Raw genomic sequence first — 13,658 nt, forward strand, 5'->3', positions numbered from 1 at the left:
GAGCATGGGGGGGTCTTTGGGGGAGGGTTAAAGGGTAGGGGAGAGGCAGGGAGGGGAGCAGAGAAATATGTAGAGCTTAATAAAAATCAATAAAAAACCAACATGGGGAGTGATTGATGAAGATACCTGTTGACCTATGACCTCCTGTACTCCCAACACATGCACACATCATTCCCCTTCCCCAAAAAAATCTGTACACAGTGCTGTGACTATCGTGTCGTTGTGTATAAAGAGCTGTACAATATGAGCTGTGATAGTTTTCTAATACCGAGGTCAGCTGTGGAATGATGGTAGCTGTTTATTATAAAGCTATTGTGTCGTTGTGTATAAAGAGCTGTACAATATGAGCCGTGATAGTTTTATAATACCGAGGTCAGCCGTGGAATGATGGTAGCTGTCTATTATAAAGCCACGACTTTATTGGCCATCATTTAATTTTTCGGTATTGAAGCAAGTCAATCAGCGATAATTCCTTTGTGATGCTGGGACAGATTGCGTTTAGCAAAGCAGGCGACAGCAATATGTATGTCCCATATGTTCTTAGGCTGTAATGTTGACACTTCCATCACTTCTCCCAGACATTCTCCTGGGAGCAGGCTTTTAGTGAAACCCAACCACTAAATCCATTGTGGTGGACAGAGTATATGAAGCCAGTACGGAGATACAGAGAGTTGAAACCAGCTTACTCACTGAGCCACGCTCTGACTGCAGGTCTGGCAGAAAAGGAAATATTATTTTAATTTGTTTGGTGTGGCCTTTTAAAGGCCACAGTACCTGCAATGATGCTGTGGTAAAGCTGGCTTGCAGGAACCTTCTAAGGCAACACTTTTGACCTTTGACCTCATCTCAGTGCTCTAGATTATTCCCTTGCCTTTTGGTAGAAAACATCATCTAAGCTTGCCTTAGAGTCTGTGTGTCGGGTCTGAAGCCAGTCTTTCTGTAAGTGGGTCAGCCTACCAGCTCTTGTAGCTGAGCCTTGGGAGATCCAGCACCCTCTTCTGGTCACCTCAGTCACCCACACACATTTGCATCCCCTCGATATATATATTAAAAAAAATCATTCGTTATTTAATGTAGGTAACTCAGGTCAATGAGATGAGTCAGCAGGTGCAAGCACTTGTGCGTAAGCCTGACGACCTGAGCTTGATTCCTGGAACCCACAGTGGAAGACAGGAGCTCACCGGAGAAAGCTGTCTTCTGACCTCCACAAGTGCGTCGCAGCACGGGCACACATGCACATGAACACACGCGCACGCACGCACACACAAACACACACACACACACACAGAAACCCAGTAACTCAGTAAAAGTGATGTTAAGCACATTGCTTTCTGGAGAAGGATGCTCACTGAGAAACATCTGCACAGTATTACTGACGCAGTTTAAAGAACTCCAACAAGGAATTAAATGAGAAAGGAAACCTTAGTGGGGTCTCAGAAAAGAGAGAATGAATTTCTGAGCATTTTGCTTGCTGTACGGAGGACAAGTGGAAGCAGTCGCCAGAGTCCAGGGATCACAGCTTGAACTAGGGATTCTGAGTAGAAATAACCATTAGATTTTTGAATATGCCAGATTTTTTAAACTACATATGTTTTGGGTAAACCTTCTGTGCGGAGGGATAAATTTCCCACATGACTTAGCTCATTGCCTAAGGAAGCGTGTCAAAAGATCACAGAATCAGGCCGATATCTAAAAAGGATTATTTTTTAAATGTCCAAGGTTAATTGGATGTATGAGATAAATGTTAACAAGATCCCAAGATATTCAGACCAAATACACTCCTTGTATACAAAAATAAGTAGTTTAATTTTTAAAAAAAATTTAGCTTAACAATTAGTCCTTTTACAGAATAATCACAGAAAATGCAAACCCTTGGATTTTATTCCTTTGTCTTTGCTCCTTACATTTAAAGTGAGTGGCAGGGCTGGAGAGAGGGCTCAGGAGTAAGAGCACTGACTGGTCTTGCAGAGGACCCAGGTTTGATTTCTAGCACCCAGATGACTGCTAACAGCTGTCTATAACCCTAGTTCCATGTGATCCAGTGTGTTCTCTGGACTCCTCAGACACTATGAATTCGGTTCACAGGCATACGTGCTGACAACCCCCCTTCCACACACACACACTCACACACATGCACACAAAAGAAAAGAAAAGGCAAATGAACAACTGAGGGTGTAGCTGAGTGAAAGAGCTTTTGCCTAGCATACATGATCCCTTGTTTGGTCCCCAGCACCATAAATGAGTGGAATATGGTATTTTATACTACATCCAATCAAAGTTAAATAGCTATTTTTTTTGTTTTTTGTCTTTTGTTTTTTGAGACAGGGTTTCTCTGTAATATTGGAGCCTGTCCTGGAACTCTCTCTATACACCAGGCTGGCCTCGAACTCACAGAGATCCTCCCGTCTCTGCCTCCCGAGTGCTGGAATTAAAGGCATGCACCACCACTGACTGGCATATTTAAATAACATTTATTCAGGTAACTTATGCAATGGAAATAATATTTTGTATGTAATTATCACCTTAAGATTTGATTTCTTATTTTCTATATATATCCATCTATATACATACGTACATACATACATACATACAATGTTTAAGGCATTTATTTGGATGTACCAAGCACATAGTGTTTTTTCTTAGGAAGCTAAGAAGATGCCTTTGACTGTGGGATTCACTCTGAGGTTCCTTGGGACACCTAATTTCCATTTGATCACTACAGGAAATTGGCCACATAAAGAAGAAGCTTTGTGAGCTTCCCACTGCAGTAATTTTTGTTTTCTATCCTCACAGCACCTCTGGGTTTTTTCACACCAAGAACTGCTCCATTTCTCTGCAGGTCCCCACTGGGTGTCTGAGAATTTCATTCAGTTCTGACGCTAACTACCGAGAGTTAATGCAGGCACCCGAGGTTAAGAGCTCAGACCCTCAAAGTTGCCCTCAATTCCATATGCCAATTACAAGTAACGGGTCTCCAGGCTGCCCACACTTCTGTGCACTTTGGCTACAAATTGGGGTTCCCTTCATTTGCTAATTTGTTGCAGCAGCTCTTAGAACCCAATGAAGTACTTTCTTTACCATTACTGGCTTATCGTAAAGAGTATTAGGGGAACTGTTTGCCCATAAAACATGAGGACCTGAGTTCGGATCCATAGGACCCGCATGAAAGCCAGGTTTGGGGACCTGTGACCCCAAATCTGGGGGAGCAGAGATGGGAGGATCTTTGGGGTTCATTGTTCAATGAGTAGAGCTGACCTGGCAAGCTTTGTGATAGATTGTATCTCAAATTATAAGGCAGTGAGATGGTTCGGTGGGTAAGGGTGCCTGCCACCAAGCCTGAGTTTGATCCCTGGAACATACATGGTAGAAGGAGAGAACTGACTGCTCCAAGTTGTTCTTTGACCTTCATACACATGCTGTGACAGTTATTTACACACACACACACACACACACACACACACACACACACGCGCGCGCGCGCGCACACACACACACACACATAATGAATAAATGTAGAAAACATAAACAAGTAGAAAGCTATTGGGTAAGAGACTTCCAATTCCATATGCACACATGTAAACATGTCCCACACACATGAAAAATATTAGTAAGGCCACCAACAAAAACCTTGGTGAAAAGTATGTAATTTGAGGTTAGGAAGGGTCTTTTTAAAAATTGTTAATTAATTATTTTAAAGACAGGGTTTCTCTGTATAATAGCTCTGTCTGTCCTCAAACTCACAGAGATCCGCCTGCTTCTGCCTCTCAAGTTCTGGGATTAAAGTTGTAAGCTACCCCCACCCGACCTAGGAAGAATCTTTAGTGTAGGGTTTGCACCTTTGTGAATTTGTGGAATATGAATGCTTTTGCCATCCCAGAAGCCCCTTGACCCTGAAGTTTACAGTTATTTGGTGTTTATTTTTTTGAGAAAGGGTCTCACGTTCAGGATTGCTTGAAGTTTACAGCCCAGGCTGACTTCAAACTGTGGCAATTCTGCTTCAGCCTTCCATTGCTGGGATTAGGGGTAGGAGCCACCAGGCCCTCCATTTAGGCTTTCCGGGAGACTCATGACATCGTGTGTCCAATCAAATCACTGGTCATCTATGAGTCAGTCAGTTTCCAGTCTCTCTCTTCTTCCTGGAGATGGAGAGGTTTCCAACCTCAGTCCTATAGATCCCTTGGTTGCCAGCTCTCACCATGTAGCTGTATGTGGCTGCCCCCTCTTTCCAGTCATGCCGCTGGCACAATACACAGGGTTGTGTGAAAGGGGTTTATTATAAAGAACAAAATGCTTGCTTCACCGCCTCGTCTGGGAAATTCAAGACTTGAGGCGCTCTGTGCTGGAAGCCAGGACGAGAGGGCAACTGTATATTCTTTTCACCTCACCACACCAGCCACACCCATGTTTTTTATAACTTAAAGACATTTAAAAGATTTAAATTTAGTATACAAGGCTTTAGACATCAGTATAGCATTTTCAATCAAATGTTTTCATGGTTCTCCTCCCCTGCCATCTTACACAGCGTCTGCTGCCTTTTGGTTCTCTCTTGTGTTCACTCCACACAGTTTCTTTTTTTCTCTAGTGTGTCCCATGCATCTTTTTGCTTATTCCTCATCTTCATAGCCCATTCTTACCATCTCTTGGTCTCCCTCCTAGGTTTTCAGGCGCCACACACACTCACATACATACATCTCCACACACATCTACACGCATACATACGCACACGCATTACAGGCTAAGACCTGCATTTGAGAGAGGACACACTGTATCTTGTCTTTCTGAGTTTCTTAATATTATACTTCAGATCCATTTCTTTTCATACAAGCTTTAGTTTTCTTTTAACTGAATAAAATTCCACTGTGCATATATGTTACATTTTCATTATCCATTCATCTCTGATGGTCATCGGTTCTATTTCTTTGATGTTATGCACAAAGCAGCAAAAGTTGTGGGTGTGATTGATGTCTCTGAGGGTAGGGAGGAGTCCTTTGGGTATATGCCTAGGAGTGGTAGAGTTGGGTCATATGGTAGTGCTATTTTTAATTTTTTGAGAAACCTCCAAATTGATTTTCATAACTTCTGTACTCATTTATACTCTCAAATTGAAAAAAAAATGAAATTTATGCTCCAGCAATGCTGAGGCATGCATGGGCAGCCTGATATGGCGGTTCTGTTGAATGTGTTCATGTTGGGTTTTATGGTCTAAGTTGATGATGACAACTGACCAGGTCTCTTTCTCAAGAGGGCACCAGATCTCATTACAGATGGTTGTGAGCCCCCATATGGTTGCTGAGAATTGAACTTAGGACCTGTGGAAGAGCAGGCAATGCTCTTAACCCCTGAGCCACCTCTCCAGCCCCTTTGTACTCTAACCAGCAGTAAATATGAGTTTTTCCACATCCTCGCTAGAGTTTGTTGGTATTTTTCTTTTTGTTGTTATTGGTGGTGTGTAGGAGGAGCTGCTTGTTTGTCCCGACCGCTTAGTCCCGAAATAATCACACGGATACTGTATTAATTAAATCACTGCTTGGCCCATTAGCTCTAGCTTCTTATTGGCTACCTCTTATATATTAATTTAACCCATCTCCATTAATCTGAATATCACCTCAGCAAAGTTTCAGCATGTCTATCTCCGCCGGTGTCCCTCTCTCTACCTTCCTTCTCTCAGCATTCAGCCCAGTTGTCCCTGCTTACCTAAGTTCTGCCCTATCAACAGGCCAAGGCAGTTTCTTTATTCATTAACCAATAAAGGCAACACATAGACAGAAGGACCTCCCACACCAGTGGTGGGGATTCGAGCAGGGTTTCTCCTCTGTGTAGTCCTGGACCTAGATTTGTAGACCAGGCTGGTCTCAAACTCAGAGATCCTGTTACCTCTGCCTCCTGAGTCCTTGGATTAAAGGCATGTGCCACCACCGTCCAGCCTATTGGTAGGTTTCTTGAAAACCAACATTCACTGTTCTGAATTCAGTGAGGTGGTATGTCAACATAGATTTAATCTACATTTCTCTGATGACTAGGGATGTTGAACACTTTTAAACAATATTTACTGAACCTTTGCATTTCTCTTTTGATAACTATCTTCTCACAGTTCTCTTATTCTTACTATATGCTGGGCATTTGTTATATGGAAGTCAATAAAAATGGCACCAGGGTACATGGAATTCAATGACTTTATGACCGTTTCCACACATATGCCTGAATTGCAGGGGAGGAAATGTAGTTAGAATAGAGGGTGGCATTTTCTGCTAGGAACAAGCCTGGTCTCAGGCAGTCATGACAGGTGAGGCTTGGCCATCCTTCCCAGCATTTCAGTCAGAGTGAAATAATGGAATGCTAGCCAGCAAAAACTGACAAGAGGAGATTGCACTGGTGTGGTCACATGGGAAAGAAGAAATGATAAAGGGGTCTGGTGACTCCCTAACTCCAATTTTAGGAGACCAATGCGAGGCTTAGGTTGCAGAGAGTGGGAGCTATGCTTACGTAAGCAGTCCCGGTCAGGGTGTGGTCAGAGCTGCCCCCTCATGGTGGTCTGAAGAGGTTGTTCCTGAGGGGGCAGAGGACTCTCAGGACATGAGCACTTCTGCTCCATGTGTGGCCTCACCAGGATGTGTGCCTCGTGTGGAGGGTGTGTGTCCTGTCAAGGTGACTGTGGCTTTAGGACAATGAGTTATTTCTGTGCTCTCAGCCATACTTAAGGAAACAGACAGCTGAGGTGGAGGCAGTGATGTTAGATGTTCACGCTTGTGCCTTGTGTCGTGTTTAACAAGAGCAACTTCGAAGTTCCCGCTAAATTGCATTTTGACTATTTCGACTATGATTTTGCTTCATTAAAACCTTAATGATGGGGCTGGAGAGATGGCTCAGTGGTTAAGAGCATTGCCTGCTCTTGCAAAGGTTCTGAGTTCAATTCCCAGCAACCACATGGTGGCTCACAACCATCTGTAATGAGGTCTGGTGCCCTCTTCTGGCCTGCAGACATACACACAGACAGAATATTGTATACATAATAAATAAATAAATATTTAAAAAAAAACCTTAATGATTTTGGATTTTCTTCCCTTAAATTTTTATTTTCATTGCAATGTACCATAATAAAATTAGGATAAAACCGTTTGGTTAAAAACCTTCCAATTCAAAGCCAGTTGTGGTGGCTCATCTTTGTAACCCCAGCATTCAGGAGGTAGAGGCATGGAGGTTGCTGGGAGTTGGGGACCTTCCTGGGCTACATGGTAAAACCTTGTCTCAAAGGAAACAAGAAAAGAAGGGACTGGAGAGTCCGTCAGTGGTGGCTCCCAGCACTAGGGAGGTAGAGGCAGGCGAATCTGGAGTTTGAGGCCAGTCTGGTCTACAGAATGAGTTCCAGGACAGCCAGGACTGTTATATAGAGAAACCTTGTCCTGGAAAACAAAAAACAAAAACAACAAAAAAGAGAGGGGGTGGTGTGGTGTTGGGAGCAGTGAGACCCTAGATCCTGAATTTCTTGAAATCCCCTGATCTGAGTGCCTACAGCTGCCCTGAGCACAAGACCTTCAAGAGTTCCTGATGGCAGGAGAGTGGTTTCTGGTGGGTTTGGCTGGGGGCATGGCTATCTCTGTTTAATCTGCCCCTGAACACAATAAAAAGGGGGCATTCTTGGGGAATTCAAGGATGACCCATGTCGCTGTCTCTTTGTCTGTGTGTGTCTGTGTATCTTAATTTCCAGCCCCCTTGCCCGAAGCTCAGTAACTGGGTTCTAGCGCACAGAGCGAAAACACGGGTGCCTGGTGCGCGGCAGGGTGGGACTGGGGAGATGGCTCAGTGAGAAAGTGGTTATTATGAAAATATGAAGCCCTGAGTTCTGGTCCCCAACACCCATATAAAATGTGGGGAGGAGGATGGGTTCCTTTTGTGTCAGCTGAATCTAGGTGATAAATAAATGGCTCCTATTCAGTGGGAATAGGCTGCCTTGATTTCCTCCCTGCTCGTCTGTCTGTCTGGGTCTGTAAGTGTATTTTGGTTGGACTGAATGTGAGCGCTCTCACGATGAGAACTTCATACGGCACCAAGTCCAATTTATGTCCCTGAGTCCTCCATGAACCATACTCTGTGATGACTTGCTTAAAACGATGCACAGGCACACACACACACACACGTAACACACACGTACACACAGACATACAGACACGCACACAGATCTTGTGGCATAAACTTATGTTCAGGAAATGATCTGTTGCAAGGTGGTTTGGGCAGTGGCCGTGGGTTCTGCAGATGTGGTCACTCCCATAAGCTTGGCGTCCTGACTCATTCCTCTTCTTGTCTAGACCAGGAATGGGTCTCCAGTTACTGCCGTGCTTCTGCTACACACAGGCTGCGAACAAATCCGAAGGCAGTTGATGCTGCTTTTTCCCCTTCTGGTAGAAACAGAAGGTACCAGGCCACCAAAAAATATTTTGTAAGAAAACAACAGTTCCCCACTCTGTACCACCTGCTTCGATGCGAGCCAGGGCACGGGGAGTGATGCAACCCACAAGCGTGGAAGGGGCTGGCGGATGGGCTGTCTCGGGCTGATCTGATGTCAGAGCAGATCATGTGGTGCTCCGTAGGCAGCTGGGACTGGCCCGCGGGAAGCACATGGATTACAGTCTGAGGCTGTGATGGGAAAGTCGGTTCCTGGGCTGTTGTCTCATACAGATCAGCGGGCGGGGAAGCTGGGGACTCCGACTCGCCCTGCTCAGGGCCCCTCCTGCTGCGTGGTCCCAGGCAATCGCTGAGAGAAGCTGCTGCTCCAGTAAGTGCTTCAAGAAGGTCTTTGTTCCGAGCGTTTGGGAAGTCGGGAGGAAGTGTTGGTGTGGATGGGGGGGATGTTGGAAGCCCTTTGTAAATCGTGCTCAGGATCTGGGCTGGGCAGCATGGCATCCCGGGAGGTCAAAGGCAGCGCCCCGATGTGCAGATGGTCCCCAGCCCGGATTTTGTTTTTTTCTTCATGTGATGTGTTTTTTTTTTTTTTCTTTCTGATTTGCAGTTTCTGGTTTTTGTTTTTGTAATTTCGGGGTAGATTTTTCTTTTAGACTTGATTAAAGTGAATTGATTTTGGATTCTCTAACCCTGTGTGTACTTGTTTTCTCTGTGGCAAGCTAGGGGTGCGGAGAGGGTGGGAGCTCCCTCCGCCAACATCACTGCTTCTTAAGATTCAGGTTGTGGTTATGCCAGAGGAATATGTAGTGGTTGCCACCCATCCTTGCTTTGGGCGAGTAGGTGAAAAAGGAAGCAGGGTGGAGCAGCGGTAAGGACACTTGGTTAGTTTTGGTGAACAGTGGAGCTGCTAGGAGATTCTTTTTAATTTATGGTTAAATTTTGCATTAGGTACTGTCAGCTGGCAGAACCCAGACAGAGGCAGAAAAATGATGGAGGTCTCACTCTCTTTCCCAGCAAACAAATTATTATTATTATTATTATTTTTTGCATCCAGAGCCCAACTAAGGTACTGCAGAGTTAGAAGTGCAGATTTCTAAGCACTGCTGTTTAGTGTTTTTTTTTTTTCTTTTTCTTTTCTTTTTTTTTCCCCTGATGTCAGGAGTGCAATGCTAACTCATGCTTCAGGCTGGATCCTCAGCTCTCCAGCATCTTAGGTGTGGTCTTTTTGGAGTAGGAGAGCAGAGATGGAATACCATCTTACTGTTCCTTCCGGCGTATCACTCTCAATCTGTTTCAGAGACTGGAAATAAACATGTGTCCTTGGAAGGCAATAGGAGGGGAATTTAGGAGAACAGCTTGTTTATTTGCTCTGGCCTGAGACCCCTTTTCCCTGTGAGCTCTTTTATAGAGCTTTAGATCTGGCTGAATGGGTGTCTCCTTGAAAGACAATACACAAACAATTAGGCTCTGTGTCTAAGCAATGGTACCTCCCTCCCCAATTAAAAAAAATAAATAAAGGAATAACCTCTTATAAGCAACAGGCTTTGACACTTTGGGGCCAAAAGACTGATTCCAGAAGCGTGTAGGCACGGGATAAACTTTGGGGATGGAAGCCTAGGTCTCTTTAGATGTGGGTGACCCCCTTCTACAGTTTTCTGCATTCCGTAGGTTCAGTCACAGAACACCAAACAGCAGACAGGAGCTTGCCCCACCCATCGATGTGTGAAACATGGAGGCTTCTCTTGGGCTTCTCTTCCCATCGCATCCCCCCTGAATTGCATAAGCTAACGCAGAAACAGGGCTAGGATCCATCTTCCCAGTCTTGTGTGCCACAGGTTGTAAGCCTTATGACAAGAGAAAATCGGGACTAAAATGAAGGTTTTTCCTGCTTCCGTGCTATGGATCGAAGGTGGATTTATTCTGGAAAGGGTTTTACCACTACTGGTCATCACGAGCCACTTCACTCGGGAGAGCCCAGCACGAAGAAGGTCTCTAAGCCAGATCTCTCTGCATCCTGAAATGAGCTGGAAACCACACCCCCCCCTTTTTGGTCCCATGCCAAGACAATCTCTCTGAATGTGGGGGCCAGATAAAATAATGCCCACGGTTCAACACATTAATGCCCCAAGCTGAGGAACCCTCACTTGCCTGCAGACCAGACCCTACTACCTGATCCTCAGAGAGATACTCACTTATGGGTATTTTAGATTTTTGAATTTTCTTTTTAAATGTTAATAGCTGGGTGTGGTATGGTGGTGCACACCTTGAATCCCAGTGTTTGGGAGGCAAGGCCAGCTTGGTTGCTGTGAGTCTGAAGCCAGCTTGGTCTGCATGGTAAATTTCAGGGCAGGCAGGGGTACATGGTGACTGCCTCAAAAAAATTGGTTATTATGAAAAGATGGAAGAAAGTTATCAATTTTTTTCAGCCTCCTGTAAGCTTTGTGTAACAGATGTGCTACTTGTCAGATTAAGGAAACTGCAGGTGAGATCAGGGCCCAGCACACATACCACATTCTGCATCTCAGGGAAGGTACTAGACTAGAGCTGAGGACCGACAGTCGTCTCCACATTATAGGGAGGAAAGCCGTCCAGTGAGATGAAGTCGAGGGACAGCTCTGGCATCCAGAGTGATTGACTCCAGCTTAGGACGGCTTCTGCACCAACTCAGCTGCAGGGGAGAGCATTTCCCTCTAAAAAAAAAAAAATGGTTTTTCTCTTTTCAGTTATTTTGCCTTTTATTAAAGCATCATATTCCCAGGATAGTAAAATCACTGTAACTTCATGTTCCTGCCCAAATGTTGTCTTGAAAAAGATCACAAAGGCTTTATTAAGAAAGTGAGACTAGCTGGGTAGTGGTGGCACAGGCCTTTAATCCCAGCACTTGGCAGGCAGAGACAGGGGTTCTCTGAGTTTGAGGCCAGCCTGGTCTACAGAAGGAGTTCTGGGACAGCTAAGGCTACACAGAGAAACCAGGGGATACGCAGAGTACTGTCTGGAAAAACAAAAATACAAGATAGAGTTGGGTGGTGGTGGTGCACACCGGCAATCCCAGCACTCGGGAGGCAGTGAGTTCGAGGTTAGCCAGAGCAAGTTCCAAGATAGCCAGAGCTGTAACACAGAGCAACTCTGTCTTGAAAGACAACAACAAAAAAAAAAAAAAAAAAAAAGAAAAAGAAAGAAAAGAAAGAAAGAAAGAAAAAAGTAAAATTGCAAAACCAACGAAAGAAAGACAGGAAAAACGTCTCTTCTGGTCTGAAGATGAGATTGTACACACCTGCTCCTTAATGTTTTCTGGTCTGGCTTTGTAGGGATGTGGACCACCCTGATTAAGGAGTTCAAGCATCATTCCTCAATAACTGTAATGCCACACCCACCAATCTTTGTCAGCCTCCTATCTGCATAGTACTCTGAGTTATACAATATTCTTCATTTAATGCAGCTCTGTCAACTTATTTAAAACCATTTAAATGATGTTTAATTTGCTGTAAAGTTTCAAACTAATTTTTCTCTCTTTAAATTTATGCTAGGTCTAAAATGGACAAAAAAAATTACTTGTTGACTGACTAATGAAACAAATACATACAACACTGCAATATCGGCTTATGAGTATGCCATTTCTGTATGTCTCTCATTCACTGTGGTGCTGGGAGTTGAACCCAAGGCCTTCGACATGCTGAGTGGGGGCTCTACCGCTGAGCCACATGCTCACCTTTAGTGACATTTGAGAGGTAGCCGGGTGTGGTGGTAGAGGCCTTAGCAGGTGGATCCTTATGAATTCAAAGGCAGCCTGCTCTACATCGTTCCTAGCCAGCCAGGCCTACATAGCAAAGACTAAATGGTGTTCTGTAATGTTATAAGCACCCCTCTGCTAATTATTCAATCTAATTTTAGCCAGAGTGAAATCCACTTATTCCATCGCAATCAGTGTAAATATGAATCAGTGTCACACGTGATTCATCTGTGTGTATGTAGAAACAACGAACACAAGATTAAGTTGCATGTTGTTTAATTACCTCTTATACAAACCTCAATTTCGATGTAGAGGTTCTCTGATTATCTGTTGGTTGTGTAAATACTCGCTTTTATTGGTTCAGTGCGGGGACTCCCTTTCATTCTAGATATTAAGCTAAGTGATACGTTGAGAGAAATTTATTCTAGGAGCTTTGAGTAGTCTAGGAAGAATGATGGAAACTCCGTTCTACACAGCCTGTACTCTAGCTGCATGTGTGACATTTCTAAACGGTGACATCGTTAGGGACCCCTTCAAATGATAACATATAACAAGGTTTAGATTACAGCAGAGGGGAGCCGGGAAAGGAAAATAAAGCACGAATTCCTTAATGTGGACAGAAACACCCCGTAAAGAGATCGCTTATTTTAATAAGGACAGCTAAGAAGAAAGGCCACCCTCGCTCCCCCAAAAAAGTTCATTCGGGGCTCAACTCTATGACTGGCTGCTGTGTACCAGTTGTGAATTTTGCTGTTTGAGGTCTTAGGTTCTTTACCCAATCCATTTGGGCAGAAAGTGCAAGCAAATATCTCTTGTTGCAAACAAAGGAACAGATTTAAGTTCATGCTAATGTGTTCACAGCCAGAGCCAAAAGCTTTGCAGGGTTATTACAGCACACTGGGCTCTTAGCCCATCCATCCAAGTGTCTAGAGTAGACTGAAGTCATGGATCAGCCCATTGTCTGTAGCATCCCATGTGAGAGCCCAACGCTCTCAAATATGTTCACTGTGCTGGTGACTTTCCCAGATTCAACCTGAAACCTGAGATTAGTGTTTGGGATCAGCAGGACTTACAGATGCCATATATATGTCTATTTTGATTAGTGCTGATTTTTTTTAACAGTTTCTTAAATTTCATGTACACCTAACTGTCTCGATTGTTTAGATGGAGTCCTTCCTTGTAAGGCTGTCTATCACTTTTTGGACCTTTGGTGTACTGTAAGTCTTTAGCCTACCTTTGTCCTTTGTCCTTGTAGAAGGCATTCAGACTCCTACATGACACTCACCCTTGAGCTACAACATGACCTTCGAGATGCCTGGGTAGGAAAATATTTCTGTGCATATTGGTTTAGAGAAATATCCACTGTCCTCCATTAGAAAGACAATTCCACCCTTTAAGACCCAGTACTGACTTCATTGACATTTTAGATCCTTCACTCTATTCCACCAGCTCTGTGCATCAGACTAAGTGGCCCTTCACGGAGGCATCACGAGTAGTGGTAGTAATAACGATTAGAGAAAAGATTTGCCCT

At 44.2% G+C, this 13,658-nt stretch overlaps 1 protein-coding gene across 2 annotated transcripts in view; it reads left to right on the top strand.

Annotated features, from left to right (window-relative positions):
- Nucleotides 1–13,658, top strand: part of Ank2 (ankyrin 2) — a 520,770-nt gene that overhangs the window by 78,478 nt on the left and 428,634 nt on the right. The window contains exon 1 of one of the 2 annotated variants that reach the window (XM_041659266.1): nt 8,621–8,770. The exons of the other annotated variant lie outside the window; for it this stretch is intronic. The gene's annotated coding sequence lies outside the window, so the exon portion shown is untranslated. Of the gene's footprint in view, nt 1–8,620; nt 8,771–13,658 lie in introns of those variants that run through there. 2 annotated transcript variants of the gene reach the window in all.

The sequence above is a fragment of the Microtus oregoni genome, unplaced genomic scaffold (assembly GCF_018167655.1).
Source record: "Microtus oregoni isolate MIOR12 unplaced genomic scaffold, Mior012 000000F_ref0000247, whole genome shotgun sequence".
Classification (NCBI taxonomy): Eukaryota; Metazoa; Chordata; class Mammalia; order Rodentia; family Cricetidae; genus Microtus; species Microtus oregoni.